Source organism: Narcine bancroftii, chromosome 6 (assembly GCF_036971445.1).
Source record: "Narcine bancroftii isolate sNarBan1 chromosome 6, sNarBan1.hap1, whole genome shotgun sequence".
Taxonomy (NCBI): domain Eukaryota; kingdom Metazoa; phylum Chordata; class Chondrichthyes; order Torpediniformes; family Narcinidae; genus Narcine; species Narcine bancroftii.
Window position 1 is genome coordinate 46,213,323 of NC_091474.1, and position 27,434 is coordinate 46,240,756.

Consider the following 27,434-nt stretch of genomic DNA (forward strand, 5'->3'; position numbering starts at 1 on the left):
CAGTGCATGAAGCCATGGACAGAAATGTTGGTGTGGCAATGGTGTGTGGAATTGAAATGGTTGAAAGGTCCTTGTTTTAACAGCAGAGAGACAGCTAAGGTGCTCAATGAAATGTTCTCTCTCTCTTTGCATCCAGTCTCCCCGATGTAGAGGAAGCCACAAGTGGAGCACCGGAGGCAGTAAATGATCTTTTCAGATTCACAGGTGAAATATTACTTCACTCTGAAGGGCTGTTTGGGACCCTAAATGGTGTGATGGAGGAGGTGTATGCACAAGTACAATTCTTGCAATTACAGAGGTCATATCCAAGGGAGCTGTCCCTCCGGAAAGTGGAGAGGGGAGGGAGCAGAAGATATGTCTGGCTTTGGGACTATATTGTAGGTGGTGGAAATTGTGGAGGGTGATATGTTGGATGCAAACGCTGGTGGGGTCGTAGGTGAGGATAAGGGGAATCCCGTCCTTGTGTCTCAGGGAGGAGGGGGCCAGGGCAGGTGTTTGGGAAATCCAGGAGATATGGGTGAAGGCTGAGTTGATGTCAGTAGGGTGGAAGCCCTGTTTTCTGAGGAATCACATCTCAGATGTTGAATGGAAGAACCTATCCTGGGAGCAGATGTGGCGGAGATGGAGAAATTGAGAGAAAGGAATAGAATCCTTTTAGATTCTTAAATTCCATTTACCACTTCTTGGACCATTGCTTTCAGCGATGGCCCCAGATGTACTTAAGATGTAACTGTGCAATATCATGAAAAATGAGTTTGTCAGTGACTGCCATGTCAATTCAACAATCTACAGATAATGTCACATGGGGTTAAATATAGATATAATTTTGCTCTGAGGTTCCAGTTCTAAAGTGCACTAAAATCCATCATTATAATATCTTAGTTTCTAATTCAGTGTGAGTGATGACACAAGATGTAAGGGCAGGAACATAAACCACTTCCGTAACATGTACAATCCTTGGTTATTACATTTGTAAAGTCGTCAGTGTTAGAATCCATACATCACTCTCAGGTCATTCATTCAAGGTACTGACTCAATTTGAAAATGCTCCACCATCAAGCTCCACTACAACTTCTGAGCAGGTCAACCACAGATACAAAATCCAAACAGCTCCTGAAAACCACGTGACCATTAGCAACCCAGATGTCAACCCATATAAATCCCCCTTCATTATCTCCCCCTGATTCTACTCACCTACACACCAGGGTCAATTCACAGTGGCCAATTAACACACTGACCCACATGACTTAAGGATCTGAGGTTCCCAGAGAGGGAACATTGAGAGTCAACACAGGCAGCACTGGAAGTCAGGAAAGAACCTGGGTGTCTGGAGCTCTGAGGTGGCAGCTCTATAAACGGTACCCCCACCACCCCAATTAACCTACTAGTCACACATGCCTTTGGAATGTGGGAGAAAATGGAGCACCCGTAGGAGGTACAAACTCCTCACAGACCACAGCAGATTTTAACCTGAGCTGTTGGCACTGAAATGGCATTGCGCTAACCGTGCCACCTTTCTGTGTTAGCCATAGCTTCCAGTACATCATTGGGCAACTCTTCCTCAAAATCATGAGGAGTAGATCTGGCAAATACAGTCTTCTGCACAGAGTAGGGGAATCAGTAACCAGTGGACCTAGGTTTAAGGTGAGAGGGAGAGGGATTTAACAGGATCCCAAGGGGTAACTTTTTTCCCCTCAGAGGGTGCTGGGTCTGTGGGACGGGTTGCCGGAGGAGGTGGTTGAGGTAGGTACTATTGTAATGTTTAAGAAACGTTGGTTTAGGATAGGTTTAGATGGATACGGGCCAAATGTAGGCAGGTGGAACTACTATGGGTGGATCATTTTGGTCGGCGTGGGCAAGTTGGGCTTTAGCAACCTGTTTCCATGCTGCATGACTCTGAGAGGGGTGGAGCTGAAAATCATCAATATTCAGATGGAAGTTGGTTTGCTCCTTCCACTACACAAGGATGATGAATCAATGGAACATAACCTTGTAATGTAATTCAAAACAGCAAAAAGGAATAAACTCAGGACAGTGGAAGCAGGCAAACAAAATCTCTTTATTGTTTGCTTGAAAGAATAGAGGCTGACATTATATGAGATTTCTTCCAACCACCATTTAGTGACCTGGAGTAAATTGAAACCAATGTATGAATTGGTCAGATTCAGAACAAGAACAAAGGAATATGTGGTCAGGTTGCTACAAGGGGCAGAAAAGAAAAGTCATTAAACCCTTTAACCTTTGGCCAGAACCAATGAAATGTGACATGGAATGGCCAAATGACCCTTGGCCAACAAAATCAAACCACCACAGTTGGTCTGATCACAAGAAGTACAAGGATGAAGAATTTGGAAGGACAGTGAAATCTCTGGCGACGACCCATCATGGAAAAGACTCACCCCACATCAGGAACATAGAGATTTCCTCAGGAGAAGTGCCTGGCCAGCAGAGATCACTGTTCCTGGGTATATTTTTTATTGTATGGTCATTTTGGGGAAACTCAGAGAAACCTCAGTGGGTGTGCAAACAGATGATTTGCATGCCTGATATTGTTGCTTGCACCCTGAACTCCAAAGAAGGCCTCACTACATGGTGTAGTGGCATGAGGTAGGGTGAGATAGGAAGGCATCCTGTGAATGGTAGGGTTAGGAGGCCACTCTGTTACCTTTTGTTGGGTCACTAGATGGTCCTGAGCCACTGTCAACACACAAACATAATGTACACCATTAATGTGGCAGTTAGTTCAATGCTTTTATGGCGCCAGTGACCTGTGTTCGAATCCGCTGCCATCTGTAAGAAGCCTGTACGTTTTCCTTCTGACTGCTTGGGTTTCCTCTGGGTGCTCCAGTTTCCTCCCGTGTTCCAAAGATATTTGGGGTAGGAAAGTTAATAGGTCACATGGGTGTATTTGGGTGGCCCAGGCTTGTGGGCCAGAAGGACCTGTTACCTCTAAATTAAAATTTAAAACAAATTGGGAGATAAAAGATAAAATGATCCTTGATGGATTCAAGAGCCATTCACAAGTGGGATATATGAGTTTACCATTGTAAGTTGGAATAGGAGACATGGTATTCGACCATTCAATAGTGTTGGTTGAGATTCCGAGAGAGCAAGAGCATATATTGGGGAAGCAGGACTCTGCTTTGACCAGATTAATTGTTCAACGGATATAAATAATATTTACCCACATGCAGATCCCAGTCAGAGAAAATCAGGATAGAAAATCCACAGTGAGTGAGTGGAAATGAACAATTATCATGAGGTGCATCAAATCATTGCACAGAAATTAGAACCATTTCACAGCCCAAGCACAACTGTGGAAAGATGACTGGGAGTGTGTGCACACAAGGTTTGAAGGTGTGCATACGAGGCCACAAAAGCAATCTGGTTTCCAACAGAACCAGAGGATGATAGAGGTAAAGTAATTCAGAATTTGGTGTAACGGGTAGTAAGATCGGTAGCCCCCACCAATAACTCATCCATTTGGTCCGTAAGGAGATCGGCAATGAACTATTGGGAATTGAATCAAGTGACACCTGTAACATCCCCAACTGTAGCCACTGTTGTAGTGCAGATTGTGGAGGGTAACGTGGCCTCTCCGTCAGGAACCTGGAGGGAATGTGGCTTGTGGAGGGTCATGTGACCTCACCGACTGGAGCCTAGCCAGAAGTTACCTCACTTGCCAATCAAATGTACCCAGTTGTGAGGCTGGATGTGTGATTGGCCCTGGCAGCTGACGTGGACGGGTCCAGTATTGAAAAAGTATCGCATACAATCTCTAGGCACTTTTACATAGCCACTGAACAACAGAAAATGTTGGGTCGGACTTTTTTTTATACCAATTCCTTCCTGTAATTTTTCCACCCAAATCCTTACACATTTTTACAGAGCGGCTGTGGTGTAAATTGACCACAACCACTCTGTAAGAAATAGGCCTAATGAATATGACGTTCCTCTTCCGACAAACTCCGCAACACAGGAAGGCTGTGTAAAAGAGCTCTAAAAGTATGCCTGTGTAAACGACCACATCAGGACACACTGGAGATAAGTATGCTAATTTTTTTCAGAATAACTCTGAAGTTTTTCTGTGTAAAAATTCTCTCTCTCTCACTCACTCACTCACTCTCACTCACTCACTCTCTCTCACTCTCTCTCACTCTCTCTCACTCTCTCTCACTCTCTCTCACTCTCTCTCACTCTCTCTCACTCTCTCTCACTCTCTCTCACTCTCTCTCACTCTCTCTCACTCTCTCTCACTCTCTCTCACTCTCTCTCACTCTCTCTCACTCTCTCTCACTCTCTCTCACTCTCTCTCACTCTCTCTCACTCTCTCTCACTCTCTCTCACTCTCTCTCACTCTCTCTCACTCTCTCTCACTCTCTCTCCACTCTCTCTCACTCTCTCTCACTCTCTCTCACTCTCTCCCACTCTCTCCCACTCTCTCCCACTCTCTCCCACTCTCTCCCACTCTCTCCCACTCTCTCCCACTCTCTCCCACTCTCTCCCACTCTCTCCCACTCTCTCCCACTCTCTCCCACTCTCTCCCACTCTCTCCCACTCTCTCCCACTCTCTCCCACTCTCTCCCACTCTCTCCCACTCTCTCCCACTCTCTCCCACTCTCTCCCACTCTCTCCCACTCTCTCCCACTCTCTCCCACTCTCTCCCACTCTCTCCCACTCTCTCCCACTCTCTCCCACTCTCTCCCACTCTCTCCCACTCTCTCCCACTCTCTCCCACTCTCTCCCACTCTCTCCCACTCTCTCCCACTCTCTCCCACTCTCTCCCACTCTCTCCCACTCTCTCCCACTCTCTCCCACTCTCTCCCACTCTCTCCCACTCTCTCCCACTCTCTCCCACTCTCTCCCACTCTCTCCCACTCTCTCCCACTCTCTCCCACTCTCTCCCACTCTCTCCCACTCTCTCCCACTCTCTCCCACTCTCTCCCACTCTCTCCCACTCTCTCCCACTCTCTCCCACTCTCTCCCACTCTCTCCCACTCTCTCCCACTCTCTCCCACTCTCTCCCACTCTCTCCCACTCTCTCCCACTCTCTCCCACTCTCTCCCACTCTCTCCCACTCTCTCCCACTCTCTCCCACTCTCTCCCACTCTCTCCCACTCTCTCCCACTCTCTCCCACTCTCTCCCACTCTCTCCCACTCTCTCCCACTCTCTCCCACTCTCTCCCACTCTCTCCCACTCTCTCCCACTCTCTCCCACTCTCTCCCACTCTCTCCCACTCTCTCCCACTCTCTCCCACTCTCTCCCACTCTCTCCCACTCTCTCCCACTCTCTCCCACTCTCTCCCACTCTCTCCCACTCTCTCCCACTCTCTCCCCACTCTCTCCCACTCTCTCCCACTCTCTCCCACTCTCTCCCACTCTCTCCCACTCTCTCCCACTCTCTCCCACTCTCTCCCACTCTCTCCCACTCTCTCCCACTCTCTCCCACTCTCTCCCACTCTCTCCCACTCTCTCCCACTCTCTCCCACTCTCTCCCACTCTCTCCCACTCTCTCCCACTCTCTCCCACTCTCTCCCACTCTCTCCCACTCTCTCCCACTCTCTCCCACTCTCTCCCACTCTCTCCCACTCTCTCCCACTCTCTCCCACTCTCTCCCACTCTCTCCCACTCTCTCCCACTCTCTCCCACTCTCTCCCACTCTCTCCCACTCTCTCCCACTCTCTCCCACTCTCTCCCACTCTCTCCCACTCTCTCCCACTCTCTCCCACTCTCTCCCACTCTCTCCCACTCTCTCCCACTCTCTCCCACTCTCTCCCACTCTCTCCCACTCTCTCCCACTCTCTCCCACTCTCTCCCACTCTCTCCCACTCTCTCCCACTCTCTCCCACTCTCTCCCACTCTCTCCCACTCTCTCCCACTCTCTCCCACTCTCTCCCACTCTCTCCCACTCTCTCCCACTCTCTCCCACTCTCTCCCACTCTCTCCCACTCTCTCCCACTCTCTCCCACTCTCTCCCACTCTCTCCCACTCTCTCCCACTCTCTCCCACTCTCTCCCACTCTCTCCCACTCTCTCCCACTCTCTCCCACTCTCTCCCACTCTCTCCCACTCTCTCCCACTCTCTCCCACTCTCTCCCACTCTCTCCCACTCTCTCCCACTCTCTCCCACTCTCTCCCACTCTCTCCCACTCTCTCCCACTCTCTCCCACTCTCTCCCACTCTCTCCCACTCTCTCCCACTCTCTCCCACTCTCTCCCACTCTCTCCCACTCTCTCCCACTCTCTCCCACTCTCTCCCACTCTCTCCCACTCTCTCCCACTCTCTCCCACTCTCTCCCACTCTCTCCCACTCTCTCTCACTCTCTCTCACTCTCTCTCACTCTCTCTCACTCTCTCTCACTCTCTCTCACTCTCTCTCACTCTCTCTCACTTTGTTTGCTGGTCCCTTCAAACCTCCTTGAATCCCAGGTTGCAGGCAGCTCTGGATCCAAGTCGTGGTCGATGCTGGAAACCTAGTTTATATCTACGTACTTATTAGTTTGACAATTCCTGAGCTCCAGGCTGCAGGCAACTCCAGAGGGCTGACTGCAATGGGCCTGTCCCAGATCTTGACCAGGATCTACAATGGAGACTAGGTCCCAGAACCAAAGGAGGATCAGGAAGTCCAGAGCCTGCCTACACTACAGTGCTCTGTCCGTACCTCCAAACCTCCTGACAGGTTGAATTTGTAAATATTGTAAACAAAAATTCTTTACTCTTTGTTCTCTGTTTCACCCACAGGCTTCATTCTGAAGGAAGGGGTGAATGTAGTGAACTGGGAATTCACTACTGGTGTGATGTTCTAAGGACTAGCTCCTCCCCCATCTCGATATAAACACTGGATCCCCACCAAAACCCCAGTTTGGTCCAAAGACCATGAGTGCTATTCTCACTGAAAAAAAGCATGTTGTACTCTCTCTGGTCGTGTGTGCTCTCAGTCACGTTACGCCCATGCAGACACGGGGAGAACTCCTTACAGCCAGCGTGGGTTTCGAGCCCCGGTCCCGATTGCTGGCCCTGTAATAACACTGCACTAACCGCTACGCTAACTGGCCACCCCAGGGGAAATATCAGAGGTAGGTGTTTTACTCAGAGAATAGTGGTGTCTGGAATACATCAACTGATAGGGACGTGGATGTTAAAAAAAAATTAGAGGGTTATGGGTGTGAGGTAGAGAAGTGTTAGATTGTTGTGGAGAGGGTTTGCATAGATCGACACAATATTGTGAGCGGAAGGGCCTATTCTGTACAGTACTATTTTCAGTGTTAATAATTGCCTAATGCATGCACAGTATATCCCGATAAAAGGCAAAGCAAGGAACCCTCCAACATACCAGACCACTTCAAGGGACTAATTTGCAGATAGATTATGTGGGATTCCCTCCCACCCAGTCCAGGAGGGTACAAGTATTTCAAGTAGTTGTAGATACTTTTACAAAGTGGGTGGAAGCTTGTCCGACTAAGATAAATACAACAAAAACCACTGCAAAAATTTGACTGGAGTGTTTACTTGCTGGGGATTACCATGGTGTATAGAATTGGATCAAGGCACATTTCACAACCCAGGTAGTGCAAGATGTCATGGTTCTTTTCAAGATTAGGAAGAGATTTCACCTACCCTGTAGACCATAGTCCAGCAGAGTTGTAGAAAGGATGATTCATGCGCTGAAAAATATGTTGGTCAAAAAATTGGCAGAGCCTGAGGTTGCAGCGGCCACTTTGGCTTGGTACAATGGTGAAACCTCATTGTCCATGATTGGAAAACACTCAAGAAAATTAGAAATATGACATAATCTTTCCTCCCCTCACCTGAAGCAGATGTCCTTTTGCAACGTGCTACTCTCACCCTGGAAAAAAGGTGCTGACTGTCCACCCTATCTATGTCTCTCATAATCTTGTAAACCTCTATCAAGACCACTCCAAACAGAAGAGCCTAGCTCTGTTAACCTTACTCCATAAGACACGTTCTGCAATCCAGTCAACATCTTGGTATATCTCCACTGCACCCTCTCCAAAGCTTACACATCTTTCCTGTAATGAGGTGATCAGAACTGAACAGAGTTTTATAGAGCTGCAACATTACCTCATGGAGTGCTCTGGAATTCTTGCTCCAGCATTTTTACAGCAGAGTTAATGTGTCAGTAGTGATTTCGATACATAGAGAATACTTAATGCTAAAAAGCTTTTCTCATCTGGTCTGCATAACTCACTATAAAAAGGGAAAATAAATGAGTTGAATTTGTATCATGTGGGGGTGGATGGTTTGAAGCATCTGGGCAAATCCTTGGGCATCATACTAGCCAGCTTTATGGTTTAACTTGCATGGGCGGACCTACCTGGATAGTGCACAAAACAAAGCATGGTACCTGAGGGGTGACTTTTGTACACTGAGGAAGGTGGCTGTATGGAGTGGGTTGCTGGAGGAGGAGCTTGAGGCAGGTACTATTGCAATGTTTAGGAAGCAAATAGATAAGATGGGCTTAGAGGGATACAGGCCAATACAGACAGGTGGGACTAGTGGTGGGGGGGGGGGATATTTTTGTCAGCATGGCCAGGTTGGGCCAAAGGGCCTCTTTCCACATTGTATGACTATTCACTTCACGGGATAATACATAATTTAATTAATTTCCATGTAAACTTGACCCAGATCCTCCCAGCCTTCCTGCCCAAGCAAGTTCAAGTTCAGCTTAGTTGTCACATGCAGCAATTGCAGTGATAGAGGTCATTTTGTGAGAAGGCTGGAGACATCTTTACATGGTAGAACAAATAAGGACACTGCCTTACTTTTCGTGCACTTTTTAAAATATGTATTTTGTACGGTGGTTTGTATAAATAATGTGCACTATGATGTTGCCAAAAAATACCAAATTTCGAGACTTGTTCATGACAATAAATTCTGGTTCTGTACACAAATGCACAGTTGGAAACTTTACTATTTTGAGGTTCCTGTAAGAGTCTGATAACAGCAGGAACGAAACGGTCCTTGAATCTGTGGGTGTGTGATCTCATACTTGTGAATCTTCTCCATGACGGGGGTGGGGGGGTGGTTGGGGCTGTGCAGAGAGTATGGCCAGGGTGGGATGCGTCTTTTAAATATGTTGGCTGATTTTGTGGGACAGCAGGAATTACAGATGGAGTCGATAGAGGGGAGGGTGTGTGAGTGAGAGAGTGAGAGACTGCCACGTTCACAACCCGCTGCAGTTTCTTGTGGCTTTGGACCCATTTCTGGTCTCATGCAGGGATGCACCCTGACAGAATGGATTAATGGTCTACCAGCAGAAGTTGTGAAGGGATGTAGGTGATATCCCAATGTTACTTGGGCTTCTGAGGAATTAGATGCGCTGATGCACTTTATTGCCCATTGTATTGATGAGGGTGGACCAGGGCAGGTCATTGGAGATATTTACTCCTTGGTCCTCGTGCTCCACTGGCACATGGACCTCTTCTTGAAGCAAACAGAGTATGCCTTAATTATGACTGGGAGGATTGTATTCTTTACTATTCTATGAAGGCGACCTGTCGACCTGCACCCAGAGCATAACCCTCTATAACCCTCCCATCTATGTATCCATTCAATCTTCTCATAAATATCAAAATCAAACATACGCCACCTCCTTCACCGGCAGCTCGTTCTACACCCTCACTGCTCTCTGTGTGAGCAAGTTCTCTCTAATTTTCCCTTTAAATGTTTCACCTTCCATGCTTAACCAATGTCCTCCAGTCTTTGTCTCACCCAACCTCAGTAGAAAAAAGCTTGCTTGCATTTACTCTTTCGATACCCCTCAAAGTTTTGAACGCCCCTTTCAACTCTCCCCTCATTTTCCGATAGACCAGGGAATAAAGTCCAAACCTATTCAACCTTTTCCCTGTTTGCCTGGGCTGGGAGATCAACCACTATTGGTATCACCAACATGAATTCCTGTGGTGGGAAGCATTGGTGTCACTTTCCGAGAGATGCTCCATGTCTAGGATGGACAGCTTCTGGAATGGACCCCAGGGATGGAAGACTAAGTGGCTTGTTCCTAAGGTAAGTGGATCTATGATGAGAATAGACATCTTGACCACCAAGCTCTTGGCTCAAGCTCCTCCCATCGCCACCACCAGTGATCACCAATAGCTAACACCCCAGCCTATCATTGGCCAACACCCCAAATTCATACACAACAAAACCTCTCCACCACAAGCCAAAAGCTCACCCTTTCCCTACAAATTTCAGCTTCATCATCATCCCTAGTCCTAGTCCAAGCCCTCCTCTCCACTAAACCCAACCAATCTCACTCCTAATAACACCCATGCAGACAAACCCCCAACCAACCTCCTGGCTTAACACGTTCTCCCCAACCTCTCCATTCTACACCGCCTCTCCATTCCACCCCTCTCCTCTCTCCCTCTTCTCCATGCCTCTGCTTTCCTCCACCCCTTAATCCAACCCCACGCACCAACCCTCCACAGCTGCCCTCCACCACCCCTCTCCTCCACCTTTCCTCTCCTCCCTTTACTTCTACACTTCCCCTCCACCACACCCCTCTACTCTTCTACTCCATTCATCTCATTCACTTCTCTCCTCCCCACCTACCCTCTACCTCTCTCCTCCTCCATCTTTCTCATCTGCTCCTCATCCTCCCTTCCCATCCACCCTTCTCAACCTTCCCTATCTCTCCACTCCATCCCTCCCCTCACTCCCTCTCTGCTCTCCTCTCCAACTCCTCACCCCTTCAACCCTTTCCTGCACCCCTTCTCCACCCATCCCTCTTCAATTCCCTCCACCACTATCTTCCTCCACTCCAGTACTTCCCTCCTATCCCCTCCTCCAGCCTTCTCCATCCCTCCACCACCACCCCTCTTCTCTACCTCCTTCATCCCTCCTCTCCACCTCCTCCAGTCTCCACTCCCTCCTCCATCCCTTCTTTCCATCCCTCCTCTCTACCTCCTCCATCCTTCTCTCCACCTCCCCATCCCTCCTCCCCATCCCCCTCTCCACCTCCCCTCCTCCATCCCTCCTCCCTCCACCTCCCCCTCTCTGCTACCATTTTCCTCCACTCTCCTCTGTCGCTCCCCTCCACCCCTTTCTGCCCCTCCCCTCAGCCCCTGCTCTTCACTCCTCTACACTCGACCTCCCCCTACCCTCTCCTCCAGTATCCCCCTCATCCCTCTCTCCACTCCTCTCCCCAACCTTTCCACCTCTCACCCCCTCTCCTCATCCCTGCTCCTCCCTTCCTCCCCTTTCTTCCTCACCTTCAACTATTTCCTTCACCCTCCCCATACTTTCACACCTTCCCTCTGCACTCCTCCACCCCTACACCAACTACAACCCTCCTATTCATTCCTCTCATCCCCATCCTCTTATTCCACCTTCCACACCTTCCCTATCCTCTACCTCCATCTGTCACCTCCACCCCTCCTCCACCTCTTCCACTCATCCACCCCACCCTCTGCTCCACCAACTCCAGCCCTTCCCTTCATCCTTCTCCCACCCTCATCCTAAATTCCTTTTCTCTCCCTCCTCCTTTCTCTCCTCACCCCTCCTTTCCCCTCTCTACCACCCCTTCCTCATCCCTCTTTCCCATACCTAATCCCCACTCTCCCCACCCCTCTTCTCCCCACTTGTCTCCACCACTTCCCTCCACCACTCTCCTCCACTCCTAAACCACCACTCTTCTCTGCCCCTCTCCTCCACCCTCTCCATCCACCCTCTCCCCATCTCTTTGACCTCTCCCTTCCACACCCCTCTTCATCCACCTCTCTCCCCCACCCCTCCACTTCCCTTCTCCTTGGCACCTCTCCTCCCACATGTCTGCACACTCCCCTCCACCATTCTTCCCTCCACCCTTTTCCTCCACCCCTGCATTCCACAACTCTCCATCCCCTGTCCACCACTTCCCTCCACCCCTCACCTACCACATTCTCCACCCCTCCCATCCACCCACTCACAAAAATGTGTATTAACCTTCCTCAATGTAAGATAGAAATAATTTTGTTTGAGTGAAATAAGCTTCCTTTTTAATCATAGTTATTTACGACAAGAGGCAGGCATTTTCTCCTTTATGCAAGTGCATGAATTTATTAACAAAAGGAAATTTAAATGAACATTTTCTAATGAAAAAGATCCTTTAACATGTCCAGCCTAAGACAATAATACCAAAGGTTCAACAAACTTAATCAATTATATGAATACGTGCTGATAATCTGCCCTGATAGGTTAATATAACAGAGCAGATAATCCAGCGAATCCACTTGCTGCCTATATTTCTCCATCATTATTCACAGAAGTCTCTCACACAAACTTTGGAAGCACATCGGAGCTTTGTCTCTGCATGACGAATTCTTCCTATGTCCACAGGAAAAAACCCATTATGGATCGAAAAGTATAAGGATTACAGGTCTCCCTTGATTTACGAAGGCTCAGGTTGCAAGTTTTGCAGGAAGACAAATACATATCCCTAAGGTTTTGTTTGTGACAACCAATGACCCGTAATGTTAGCAGGCAGTATTTATTTTGTCAACTCCCCACTACCCCTCTCTTGTCCTCCTAATGCTTCAGTTATTTGTACCTGCTCAACGCATCCTTCCTTTTCTTAACTTCCACTATTATTGAGCGTGGTAGGACAGAAGGGGGGCCTTCAGCACAACTTGGCTATGCTGCGTCATTTTCCTGCGTTCTGTTCATACAGTATTACTGAAACTTTTCTATCCATGTACAGTAAAACCCCTGGTATCCTGAATTCAAGCAACCAGCAAAAATAAAAATAAATAAGAATAAAAAGTTTAAAATTGGAAAAGTAAATTTTCTCTGAATTAACATGAACCTTTGGCAAAGTTGGGAGCAAATATCCAGCCAGCGGAGGGCCTTGGCCGTGCTTTGCTCAAAGAAGGCGTTTGAAATAAGCTGTGTGATACAGCAATCGCCCAGGATGAAGACCTGGTTCACGCCACTTGCCGTCGGGGGTGAGTAGCATCTTAAAGGGTCTCTCCTTATCCCTGCTTAGTAAGAGTCACCCCGGTTGGTCAAAGGGTTTATCTGTAAACTTGGGGGATGGGGGTTAATTACCCATGATGTTATTGTGTATCTTTCGGGCAAACAGTTCAGGAGGGGGAGGAACTGGCAAATGCAGCGACGGTCATATGTTTTCAAAGAATGTGACTGAAAATAAAGTAACATGCTTTAATGTTTATGTATTCAGTGTTTGTTCAGTGTAAGCACAGTGTAGTATTTTTGTCTTTTAAACTGTTCATTCTTAATGCAGGTGGAGAAGTGCATCTTCAGCAAACAGAAAATACACTTATCCGGCATCTACCAATCCTTAGATGCCAGCTACCAAGGGTTTTACTGTACCTGACTAAATATAATTGATATGTTACAGTTATCCCACCTCTACCACTCTTCTGGCAGTCCTTTCCACACACCCACCACCCTCTGTGTGAGGCGGCATGGTTAATGTCAAGGTTAACACAATGCTGTTACAACACCAGTGGCCTGGCTTAGAATCCACTGCTGTGCATAAGGAGTTTGTACATTCTCCCTGCGACCTGTGTCAGTTTCATCCAGGTGCTCCGGTTTCCTCTCCTGTTCTAAAGACGTTTAGGATTGGTCAGTGATTTGGGCGTAATTGGGCCACACGGGTTTCGATGACCGGAATCAGTGTCTACCATGTTGCAAATGTTAATTAATTTAAAAGTTGCCCCTGAGGTAAATCTCTCTCCTTTAATCCTCAATATTTACCCTCCAGTTTTACATTCTTCCATCCTGGGAGAGAGATTTACTTTATCAATACCTCTCATGATTTCATAAACTGTAAGATCATTTCTCAGCTTCCATGCCCCTCTTCTCAGACAGGTGTGTAGTCTAGTGGCCTATGCGAGCCCCAAATCCCTCTAAACCATTCCGCATACCCCTATGAACCTCTTTTAAATGTTACAATTGTCCCGGGCTCCTCCACTTCCTCTGACAACTTGTTGCACACACCCACTGCCCTCGATGAGAAGAAATCACCCTTCAGGTCCCTTTTAAATCTTTCCTCTCTCAGCTAAAGACCCTCCTTTTTAGTTATTGTTGTTCGGGTTCATGTGGGTCCTACAGGTTACGAACAAGACCCAAGTGGAGGTACAAAGCACACGTTTATTTCAGGGATGGAAATGGGACAACAGGGTCGATATGTTAGGCAAACCTCTACACACACACACACACATTATATACACACACACACACACTACACACACACACTACACACATACACTACACACATACACTACACACACACACTACACACACACACACACACAATGAACTGGTACATACAATGATCAGAGAACAATCACTATGATGCCCCACCACCCCTCATATGCTACAAGGGACACTAATTAAAAGCTCCCAACCCTTATAACAGTGCACATCTTACCAACAATTTCTCCAACACCCTTCTACATTTCTAGGCCTGGAGTGAAGCAGGGTGGTCCCAAGCTGGCAAAGAGAAAGAACAAAGAGCACGTGGCACCTTTATAGTGAGGGAGGGACAAGCCCAGATCATTTACTGGGGGCCAATAGCTCAGTGGCAGGAGGGTTAATCTAATTATGACAGGCAGGCTGGAGAGTGGAGTCCAAGTAATTTACATGGAGTCAACAGCAAGGTGTGCACTAATGGGTGGGGTGGAGCCAGACCTTGATTGGCAGCTGGTGTGTCCTCTGACAAGGAAGGGGGCCAGGCTGTCATATGACAGCCACAACCCTTCCCAATACAGTTATGGACTCTTCTCTGAAGCTATAACTCTTATGCCTACCCCTAATAATTTTATAAATATCAATAAGGTCCCCACCTCAGTCTTCTATACTCCTGAAACAAAATCTCTGGATCCAAGCCCACCAGTCCCAGTTACATTTCATCAATGAAGATTGATATCCAGCCGACTGACAACTGTTTGGAAATACACTTTACTTAACACAGACCATATGATTTAAGTATTTCTTTGAAGAACCACGGGTCTTTTGAGATGATTGACTATTGACAGAAATGGCTATGGGAAATAGATCCAATTTGGTGGAAGATTCACGAGCTTGAAAGCATGAACATCAAGATTCAAGGGCAGTTTCATCCCTGCTGTTATCAGATTCCTAAATGGATTTCACACTGGCAAAAGATGATGCTCTCTGATAATTATTCTCATCTCTATTTCCTGCACCATGTATCTCTACTTTTTTCTATTCCCTGCACCATTTAACACTTTATAATATAAAACAGGAAAGTCTGCAGACGCTGTTATTGTATTTTAATACACAAAAGACCTGGAGAAAGCAGCAAAGATACATAACCAACGTTTCGGGCCTGAGCCCATCGTCCAGGAATGAGCAAAATGCACCTGAATAGAATAGTGGGATGAGGGGTAGGGGAGGAGTACAGGCCCCAGGCAGGAGGTCATTGGTGGATATGGGTGGGAGGGCAGAATAGAAAATGGCTGGGAAGTGATAGGGCCAGGGGATAGTTCTCTGAATGGAGAGGGAAGGAGGTGAGGTTCAGGAAAGAGAGAGAAGTTGGGGATGGGCCTAACAGAAACCGAAGAAGTCCATGTTAATGGCATCTGGTTAATGCCCAGATGGTGTTGTTCCTCCAATTTGGGGGATGGTCTCGGTTTGGCAGTGCACAAGGCAATGGACAGACATGTCAGTTTGGGAATGGGGCATGGATTTGAAATGGTTGGCCAGTGGGAGGGGTCCCCGCTATTCCACCGGACAGAGCAAAGATACTCAATGAAATAATGTCCCAGTCTGCATCCAGTCTCTCCAATATGGAAGAGACCACAAAGGGAGCACCGAATGCAGTAGCTGACCCCTGCAAATTCACAATTGTGGAGTTGCTTCAATTTGAAGGACTGTTTGGGGGCCAGAATAGTGGTGAAGGAGGAGGGTGGATGGAGAATTTCCTGTGGTCACAGATGTAGGTACCGAAGGGGTGGTTAGTGGAAAGGTAAGAGTGGATGACAGAGTCATGGAGGGAGCGGTCCCTGTGGAAGTTAAGTGGGGAGGAGAAAGGAGATGATTCTGATAGTGATTCATGGAGGGAGCAGTCCCTGCGGAAGGTGGAGAAGGTGGTGGGATCACATTGCAGGTGGCTGGAATGTGGAAAATATATTGGATGTGGAGGCTTATGGGGTGGTAGGTGAAGACAGAGAGAATCTTTTCCTTGTTGAATCACTGGGCAGAGAAGGGCAGGGCAGATGTGCAGGAGGATGCGCAGTTTGCATAATGGTTACCGCAACACTATACAATGCCCGCAACCGGGTTCGGGATTTGAATCTGCGGTGTCTGTAAAGAGTTTGTAAGTTCTGCTCGTGTCTGCTAGGTTTCCCCTGGCACTCTGGTTTCCTCCCACTGTACAAACAAAAAATCTACCAGGGTTTGTCAGTCAACTGGGTATAAGTGGGCGGCATGGGCCTGTTACCATGCTGTATATCTAAATTTAAAATTTAAATTGAGGAATAGTGAGTCAGGGCTGAGTTGATGGTAGAGTGAAACCATGTTTTCTGAAGAAGGATAATCTGGAAAGACCTTGTAATGATAGAGTGTTAGTGATCCTCCTGACCACAAGAGGGAGTCAGAGACTAGTTTGTTGCAGCTCAGTTGGATTTAGACTAGATGCCTCCACATGGTCTTGAGTCTATAGCTAATAAAGTACAGCTGTTTTAAAAGAACCAAAGTTTCTTTATTGCAATAAAAATAAACATCACAGGAGTAGCAGCAGAGAAATGGAAAATGGACTGGAAATGTCGACCACGAGTGGAGGTTGTTCAAACAAAGATGTAATAGCAAGCCTGATGCATGGAAGACTGCCCTGTTATTTGCCGAGGCAGGACCTCAAGCACTAGAGGTTTTCAATATATTTGTTTTTGCCTTTGGCAAGAGAACAGGACAAGTTTGACAAAGTTGTCGAGATGTTTGATCAACACCTTAGCTGGGGTTGTGATGCTATGCCACACCAGTGAAATAGTTCTGCAGCCCGCAAGAAAGTTCAGTAATAGTGCAAAAGCCAATGAAAATGAATGCATAGCCATAACCACAAACACACACACACACACACACACACACACACACACACACACACACACACACACACACACACACACACACACACACACACACACACACACACACACACACACACAAAATGAGATATAGGAAACAACAAAAGATGGAGAAACACTCATTTGCAAACACTCAATATGCATCAAAACAATGCCCAGCCCATGGAAAGGTCCGTCATAAGTGCAAAGGGCAGAATTACTATGCAAAGCAATGTTTTACTAAAGGGAAATAAAACAGAAGTGTAAGTGTGCACACGATAGAAGAAACTGCCCTCAGTGATACACATTTTGTGGGCATAGTAATGCAGGAAGATTATAAACCAACAGACACTGAACAGCCAAGTGTGAACAGAGTTGAGCAGGACAAGTGGACTTTGTGGCATTGCATTATCAACAGAACAGCTATTCCTTTCAAGGAGTTTAATACATCCATTTGTGGATGGACCAGCAATGTGCCCTTTGCTAGGGCATATCTGGGCTGCTGGAATGCTACCGTCATTTCCTTTGTCCACTCAAGTTCTTCGGCATTGCTGGACATGAGGTCCAAGTGGGGTTTCATAATATAAGCTGCAGAGGGTAGAAAGCGATGATAGAAATTGACCATCCTGATAAATTCCTGGAGACCTTTGATGGTATCAGACCTTGTGAATTTGAGGACGGCTTCCATCTTGCTAGGCAATGGAATGACACCCCGGCTACTGATCTGATCTCCCAAGAACTCGATAGAGGACTGCTCAAATTTGCACTTGGCAGGGTTCATGATTAGCCTGAACTCCTGTAGGCGGCAGCAGAATAAACATAAATACTGCAGGCGCTTTTTGTGACAGTCGCTGGCATTGAGTGTGTCATCCATGTATATGAAAAGTAAGTAAATGCCACGTTCCTCTGCATCCATCATCCACTGGAATGTTTATGCAGCATTTTTGAGCCCAAAAGGCATTATCAAAAAGTTCAAAGAGGCTGAATGATGTAATGATGGTGTCTTGGGCACATCCTCCAGGTTTACAGGTATTTGGTGGCATCCATGCACTGTCAATTTTAGAAATTATCCTGGCCTCATGAAGATTAGCTGTAAAGTCCTGTACATGGGGCACAGGGTAGCAGTCTGCAGTGGTAGTGTCACTGAGATGCCAGTAATCCCCGCAAGGACTCCAGCCTCCAGTGGCATATGTAGCAGGGAAGCTCATGGGGTATCAGACCTGTGTATGAATTCAAGCTCCTCCATTTTGTGGAACCCTTGTTTTGCAAGCTGCAATTTTTCAGGTGTCAGGCTCAGGCATGTAGAGGAGGTCCTTGGGTGAGGATTTGGTGTGCGACACCATGTTTGGATGTGGCAGTGGGGAACTGGGGAGTGACAATGTCTGGATACTGCAAGAAGTTTGGCGAATTCATTGTTCGAATACTCAATAGTGTCTAGATGCAGGGCGGGTAGTTTGGCTTTTCCAAGACGAGAAGTCTGGAATGTTGTGGTGTTCACCAACTGGCGCCCTTTTCAGTCCACCATCAATGAGTGGGCTTTGAGGGTCGGCACCCAGCAACAGCCGGGACACAGCAGCAAGAACGAACTTCCATGTGAACTTATTGTCACCCAATTTCAGGGGTATAGTCTGTGTGCCGTATGTACAAATTGAATTGTTATTCACTGCAGTGAGTGCTGGACCAGCGCTCCTAGTACGGGTATCAAAGCCCGGAGGAGTAAGGACACTAACATCTGCACCAGTGTCAACTAGAAATTTGTACTGGGAGAGTTTGTCCCAGATGTAGAGTAGGCTGTTACAGAGGCCAGCTGTCGTATCTATTAGCGATGACTAGCCATGGTGTTTCCTGGAAAAGTGCAAGGGGGTCAGCAGCAGCGAGCTCCAGAACCCCAGCATTGATGGAAAAAAACACCAGGTGTTGGTCACAGAGTCATCTTTATCTGGGGAAATGTTTTTCCTTGTCACCGATTCTTGTGGAGCGTGAGCCTTTGGGTATGATGCAGAACCAATTTCTGTGGGCCTGTGTCTTGCTGTTTCATGTGCCTCAGAATGTCTGCATGGGTGGCCATTGTTTGAGGGTTATCAAAGTCCTTGTCAGTCAACATGAGACAGATGTCTTCTAGCATATATTCTAAAAATAACTGCTTGAAGAGCAAGTAAGGCCAATGGCCGTCTGCCAGTGCCAACACATCATTGATTAACTCCAAAGGGGTGCGGTTCCCCCAGGCCATCGATATGGAGGAGCTGTGCAGCTCGCTCACGCCGTGAGAAACTGTAAATCTGGAGAAGGAGGGCTTTTGGGCTTCATTCTTGCCGAGAGCAGGTGGGTCCCGAAGGAAATTCACTACTCGATCGACGTGTCCTGGTCGAGGGCACTTACCACATGATAGAACCTAATGGTGTCCTCTTCTATCTTGTGAATGTGGAACTTTACCTCAGCCTGAACCAAACTTCATGTTGAGTAGTCCAAAAGACAGGCAGTTTGAGCAAAACCGCTGCGTTGTCTATGTTGGGTCCAAAATCCATTTGGGCCCGTTAGAGCCACCAATGTGGCAATTGTGTCGCATTGTGAAATAAAGAATGAGAAAATGATCAGATGTAGTCGAGTCGAAGTTCAGTAAAAGTCGTTTACTCAAACAATCACGCGCAGCTTTTTAAAACCCCACACGATCCAAATGATGTCACACATTGTGACGTCGTGACATCACTCAGAGTCTCCTGAGCCGGTTTGATAAAGTCTCCAGTGAGACTCTACATAAGCAATTTTAGAGGTGCCCAGACCCACTGAATAAAAAAGTTGTATTGAGCATGCTGGGAAAGATCAATTTCATTGGTAAATTCATACCAAAGCCTGTCTTCCAAAACAATGTACCTAAGGAAATTGTGACAAGACAAATGTGAACTCAAGTGGACAGACAGCCACGCGGAGGAATGGGGATGACTGAAGACCATTCTAACTACGGAACCAGTTCTTTTGACATTCTTTGATGCATCCAGAAAGGCAAAAATATCCACAGACACTTCAAAAGATGGAATAGGTGCCTCACTACTTCAGGCTGTGAGAGAAGATTGGAGGCCAGTAGCAGACGCATCAAGGACGATGAAACACCTGAATGTCGATATGCACAGTGGACTGTGGACTCATCTGCATGAGCCTACCCCCATCAAACTGGTTTCATCTTACCTCAACTCCATTTATCCCCCCCAAGTCTAGTCCCACCCTACATATATCTGCAATACCTCAAATGCCCTCCATTACTTCAACAACTTCCATTTCCCTGAACTCCACTGCTATTTTCACCATGAACGTCCAATCCCGCATACAACTCATTTCATTTCTGGTCTATGGTCTCGAGAAATTCTACAGTTATGTGTATGGTCTACTTACCTTCAGGGCAGAGACAGACCACAAGCCATTAATAGCGATAATCAAGTAAAATCTCAGCGAAATGTCACCGAAAATCCAAATACTGATGATGAAGCTACAACATTATGGCTTTGAATTGGTGTACACACCAGGGAAACTTATTGTGTTAGCTGATGCGTTATCCAGGGCAATGACGCAGTGTGAAGCACACAATGAGAGTTCCATAGAGACAGATGTGAATCTCCATGTGAATCTGATCACTGAATCTGACATGAAAATCAAGCAGATCACAGCTGAAACAGAAAAGGACACAGTTCTACAGAAGGTTATAGAGAATCTGAGTGAGGGATGGCCTTGAGGTGAATGTCAGCCATACTATAACATCAGAGCTGAGCTGAGTGTTGTCAATGGGCTTCTACTCAGACAGAGCAGAATTGTCATTCCTCAATCACTCTGACAAGAGATGCTGGAAAGGGTTCATGAGGGGCACCTTGGAATGGAAAAATGCAAGAGGAGAATCAGAACTGCTGCTTATTGGCCAGAGATAAACACAGACATTGACAGGATGGTTTCCAACTGTGAGACCTGTTTGAAACATCACACAAAGCAGATAAAGGAACCCATGATAATAACTGACATACCAGCAGAACCATGGCAGAAAGTTGGGGCTGATCTGTTCCACCTGGATGGAAATAATTACTTGTTGGTTATTGACCATCTATCAAGCTATCTGGAGATTATGCTGTTTCCTAACATGTCTTGTGCCTGTGTGATCAAATATATGAAATTGATCTTTGCAAGACATGGAATTTCTCAAATTATCTACAGTGACAATGGACCATGCTACAGTTGTAGAGAATTCCAGAACTTTGAAGAAGAGTATGATTTTCCACATGTGACTTCAAGTCCTCTGCATCCACAAACCGCAAAGCAGAGAATGGAGTTCACATAGCTAAACAGTTGCTCATGAAAGCACAAGACAGGGTGTCAGATCCATATCTAGCTCTATTGAGTTACAGAGCTTCACCACTTGAATATGGCATGTCAGCTTCTGATGGGACATAGACTGTGCACCACACTTCCCTACTCTACAGACCCAAACAAGAACAAACATATCAAAGATGTTGAATGGGAAGAAAAGCATCTGCAATGGAGTCAAAAGGTAAACTCTGACAAGTCAGCAAGAAGGTTAGGTCCACTGGCACAACATGACACAGTAAGACTTGGAGATTCCCATACTTGGGACATAAAGGCTACTGTTTTGGGGGAAGTAAATCCAAGATTCTACACTGTCAGAACAGAGGAGGGTCAAATACTAAGGAGGAATCAAAATAGCCTGCTGAAAACTAGAGAGACACTGCAGGAACAGACAGATGCAGAAGATCCAGCCTGCACAGCATCAGAGGAAACACCACTTGTGCTAGACAGTAGTGGACCAGCAGAGACACAAGCATCTGTGTTAAGAAGATCCTCATGCGTTATTAAAGCACCTGACAGCCTGAATCAAAAAAACAGAAAGAGAACTGCACACTTAAAATATCTGTGCTGCCAATGTTTGTGTTTACGTTTGTGTTGATCTTTAAATTGAAACAAATACTATATTAGTGTTTCATGTTGTTAGATTAAATGTCTCAAGGAAAGAGGATATGATGATAAAGTTCTAGTGATCCTCCTGACCACTAGAGGGAGTTGGAGACTAGTTTGTTGCAGCTCAGTTGGATCCAAGATGGATGTCTTGAGTCTATAGCTAATAAAATATAGTTGTTTTAAAAGAACCCAAGTTTCTTTCTAACAATAGAAAGAAACATCACAGACCTCATCCTGGGATCAGATGTGATGGAGATGGAGGAATATCGAGAAAAGAATAGAAACCTTACAGCAGACTGGATGTGAAGAAGAATAGTCATGTTAATTGGAGAATTTGGTGGGTTTGGAGAAAATATTTGGAGAGCGTTTGTCGCCTGAGGTGGAACAAGAGAGACTGTGAAAGGGTAGAGGGCTGCAAGCAAAGGACCAAGGGAATGTGACATCTGGGTGGAAGTTGGCAGCAAAGTAGATAAAGTTGATGAGCTCATCATGGGTGCATGAGGCAGCATCAATGGAGTCGTCAATGTGGCGGAGGGAGCTTTAAGTGGCCTTGCCTGTGTAGCATGGAATTATCCTTGTAGCTAAGATAAAGGCAGGCATAGCTGGGACCCCTTTGACTTGGTGAAAGTGGGATGAGTGAAATGAAAAGTTATTGAGGGTGAAAACAAGTCCTGCCTGGCAAAGGAGTGTGGTGACGGAGGGGCTCTGGCTGGGTCTGTGGTGGAGAAAGAAATGAAATGAGTTGTATGCGGGATTGGACGTTCATGGTGAAAATAAAGCAGTGGAGTTCAGGGAAATGGAAGTTGTTGAAGTAATGAAAGGCATATGAGGTATTGCAGATATATGTAGGGTGGGACTAGACTGGGGGAGGGGAATAAATGGAGTCGAGGTATGATGATACCAGTTTGATGGGGGTAGTCTCATGCAGAAAAATTGTGTCTGCAGGGAACAATTGTGGATCTTGGGTAGGAGGTAGAAACGGGCAGTGCACGGTTAGGAAACAATGACGTTCAAATGGGAGATGTCCGAAAGAGATGAGATCAGAGATGGTACAGGAGACAGAGGCTTGATGTTTTTTGGTGGGGTACTATTCAAATGTAACTCATTATAACACTTTTCCCTGCATTGTTGTTTGGTTAATTTGTTAATTGTTTGACATACACCACCTGCTATGTGAATTGGATTTCCTGGATGGCATGTACTTTGGTGGATCTGACTATGAACAGTAAAATTAGGAAGTGAGCTTTCAGATGCCTGAAGGTGTGACGACCAGTGGTGGGTTTATGAGAAGAAATTAGCCAGATATTAATTTCAGAGAAACACAGATCTGAAGAAAGTGAAACTTTGTCTTCATATAGAGCCCAGGATACTCTCAGAATATTGAAAGTGCAACAGTGATTTTGAATGTTGTGATCACTCCACTAATCGAGGTCAAACTGCCACTTCCCTCAGCTGGACACAGCAAACAGCAATCTCCTTGAATGGCTCAATATCTGTTTGGACTTTGGATAAGGCATAACTGTGGGCAGGACTTCCCTCAGTTGTTATCAAGGGATTATATTTAGCCATGAAAGACCCCAACAATGAAGACGCTGTTTACATCCGGTACCGCACGGATGGCAGTCTCTTCAATCTGAGGCGCCTGCAAGCTCACACCAAGACACAAGAGAAACTTGTCCGTGAACTACTCTTTGCAGATGATGCCGCTTTAGTTGCCCATTCAGAGCCAGCTCTTCAGCGCTTGACGTCCTGCTTTGCGGAAACTGCCAAAATGTTTGGCCTGGAAGTCAGCCTGAAGAAAACTGAGGTCCTCCATCAGCCAGCTCCCCACCATGACTACCAGCCCCCCCACATCTCCATCGGGCACACAAAACTCAAAACGGTCAACCAGTTTACCTATCTCGGCTGCACCATTTCATCAGATGCAAGGATCGACAATGAGATAGACAACAGACTCGCCAAGGCAAATAGCGCCTTTGGAAGACTATACAAAAGAGTCTGGAAAAACAACCAACTGAAAAACCTCTCAAAGATAAGCGTATACAGAGCCGTTGTCATACCCACACTCCTGTTCGGCTCCGAATCATGGGTCCTCTACCGGCACCACCTACGGCTCCTAGAACGCTTCCACCAGCGTTGTCTCCGCTCCATCCTCAACATCCATTGGAGCGCTTACACCCCTAACGTCGAAGTACTCGAGATGGCAGAGGTCGACAGCATCGAGTCCACGCTGCTGAAGATCCAGCTGCGCTGGATGGGTCACGTCTCCTGAATGGAGGACCATCGCCTTCCCAAGATCGTGTTATATGGCAAGCTCTCCACTGGCCACCGTGACAGAGGTGCACCAAAGAAAAGGTACAAGAACTGCCTAAAGAAATCTCTTGGTGCCTGCCACATTGACCACCGCCAGTAGGCTGATAACGCCTCAAACCGTGCATCTTGGCACCTCACAGTTTGGCGGGCAGCAACCTCCTTTGAAGAAGACCGCAGAGCCCACCTCACTGACAAAAGGCAAAGGAGGAAAAACCCAACACCCAACCCCAACCAACCAATTTTCCCTTGCAACCGCTGCAATCGTGTCTGCCTGTCCCGCATCGGACTTGTCAGCCACAAACGAGCCTGCAGCTGACGTGGACTTTTTACCCCCTCCATAAATCTTCGTCCGCGAAGCCAAGCCAAAGAAAATATATTTAGTGTATTGTGTTAAAAAAAAAATTGCATTGTCAATGCAGAACTTCCTCAGCATTGCCGTGGGTCAAGTGTTGCTCAAGGTCTTGTGATGGGATGGGGGCCATCCCCACCCACCCCCACCCCCGCCCCCCCCCAGATTACAGATCTCTCCTAGATGACAACCTCAGGGTTTTAGCACAGTAAGTAATAGTCAACTAACACAAAATCAGTAAATGTCAGCAGGGCCGAGGTGGATCATTACTTCCGATTTATTGTCAGAGAACATACATGATATCACATACAATCCTGAGGTTCCTTTTCCTATGGGTGTAGCAGAATTACCACTAATTGGTAGTGCAAAAATACACTGTTCTCAGCATATACATGTAAACAAGAAACTGTAAACAGGTAACCCATGTAAACAAGCTGATTGAAAGGATAAAAAAGAAAATCAATGAAGTGAACAAGTAAGAGTCCTTAAATGGGTCCCTGATTGAGTTTGTCGTTGTGGAGTCTGATGGTGGAGGGGGAGCAGCAGTTCCTGAACCTGGTGGTACGTGTCTTGTGCACCTCGACCTCTTTCCTGATGGCAGTAGCGAGAACAGAGCTTGTGCTGGGTGGTGTGGATTCTTGATGATTGCTGCTGCCCTCCGACGGCAGCGTTCCCTGTCGATGTTCTTGATGGCGGGGAGGGTTTTGTCTGTGATGTTCTGGGCTGTGTCCACTATCTTTCAGAGGGCTTTACACTCTGGGGTATTGGTGTCCCCACACCAGACCTTCATCTCCATACTTCATCTCTTTCTCCTGGGTGATAATGTGCCTTTCCTCAGAATTTTTTTTCTCACCCAACTGGATGCTGTGCATTAAGTTACCACATTTTCTACTTCCTATTCATGCTTACAACAGAAATGAGGTGAAACTTCTTTACCCAGAGGGTGGCGGTGAATCTGTGGGATTTGTTGCCACGGACAAGGCATTGGGTATATTTAAGATGGAGGTAGATAGATTCTTGATTAGAAACCGAATGAAGGGTTACGTGGAGAAGGCAAGAAAATGGGGTTTAAAAGGATGGTAAATCAGCTATGATAGAAATCCGTAATTCAATTCCTATCTCTTATGGTCTGAGGTTGAAATCATTCATGGCCTTGCCCCTACCCACATCTGCCACCTCATCTAGTTACACCACACTTCCAATAATAATTCCATCCTCTCGCATATTCCTGATGTCTATATTGGTTGATGAATGCTATGCTGACCTCTGACCGTGAAGCTCCCTCCAAATCCTGCCTACATTTGGGACTCTTCTTCGAGGCTAATCATTTAATCAATCTACTGCCTGCTTTTTTCCTCGTAGCTCATCTGAAGTCAGTTGAACAGCTGGGCCTTTGAAATAACTTCAGGCAATTCACTGTGTTATAAATGCTGTATAACCCATGTTATCCTTGTAAAAGGAGGAAATTGCAACCAGCCCCAGAGAAAACGAATCTTAGTCTACAAGGCTTCTGTTTTTTAGACACCTGCGAAGCAGGCTGCCTGCTATCAAAGGAGTACAGCTTTTGAATTCTTACCAGCTGCACCTCACTGACACGATGTTGCAGAGGTTGCATCTGCCAGTCATAAATATGAAACAAGATGTGTCAGGTATGGAGAGCAAAGTCATTAAATGAAATGGTCAGACTACTCTCTTTATAAAGGCAGGTCATTTCATTGACTCCGTAGCACCAAGACTTGACTTATTTCTGGTCTCCGACACAGCAGCAAAAAGGACATCAGAAGGTATGAACACGCCCTTAATCAGGATGCAGATCGAGTCACGAAATGTTAGACCCTCGGTGAATTTAAAAAAAATATGGATGGTTTGTTTATTCTGTGCCTGGCTCCGGTACAAAATGTGCTGTGTACAAAAGGCTGATTGCCAATCCCGGGAGTGGGAATAGTGGCTCAGGAAGGAGGAGTATGAAATGTAAATTGCAGAGAGAGAGAGAGAGAGAGAGAGAGAGAGAGAGAGAGAGAGAGAGAGAGAGAGAGAGATGAATGATGCAGATGAAAGGATTTCTGTTATTTCAGAAGTCCGAAACACCCTACCTGCTTGACCAATATGCAGCACACAGTGATCATTGACTAAAATCTGACTCAAAGATATTTTTAGCTTGTTTTCAAAATGGTATAGCATTCAGGAGAAATCCTCAAATAATACAAATGAGTACATCTACAATATAATATATTAATATAAATGAGTACAGCTACGGGAAGCGCTGCCGTGAGAGGGCAGCAGTGATCATCAAGGATCCCCACCACGCTCTGTTCTCGCTGCTGCCATCAGGAAAGAGGTACAGGTGCCACAAGACTCGCACCGCCAGGTTCAGGACCAGCTGCTGCCCCTCCACCATCAGACTCCTCAACCAGGGACCGTCTGCAGTTAATTTTTTTTCACTACCAATTAATGGTAATTCTGCCGCACCCGCAGGAAAATATAATCTCAGAGTGGCATGTGATGCCATGTATGTGCTCTGACGATAAATCTGAATTGTTTCAGAGGGAACATTGTAGCTCTGAGCTACCACCTCGAATACTGCCATACTGCCAGCTCGTTTTCCACTTCATCCCTTCATGACATGCCACCTCCTATTACATCTTCCCCAGTTCTCTCTTCTTGACATCTCCTAGTTTGCTTTTCGGTCCTGTTATAGAAAAGATGTGTTCCTCCAGCGGAGGCTGACTGATTTCCTGAGTATTCCTTGTTTTTATTTGTTTGGCACTGTTAT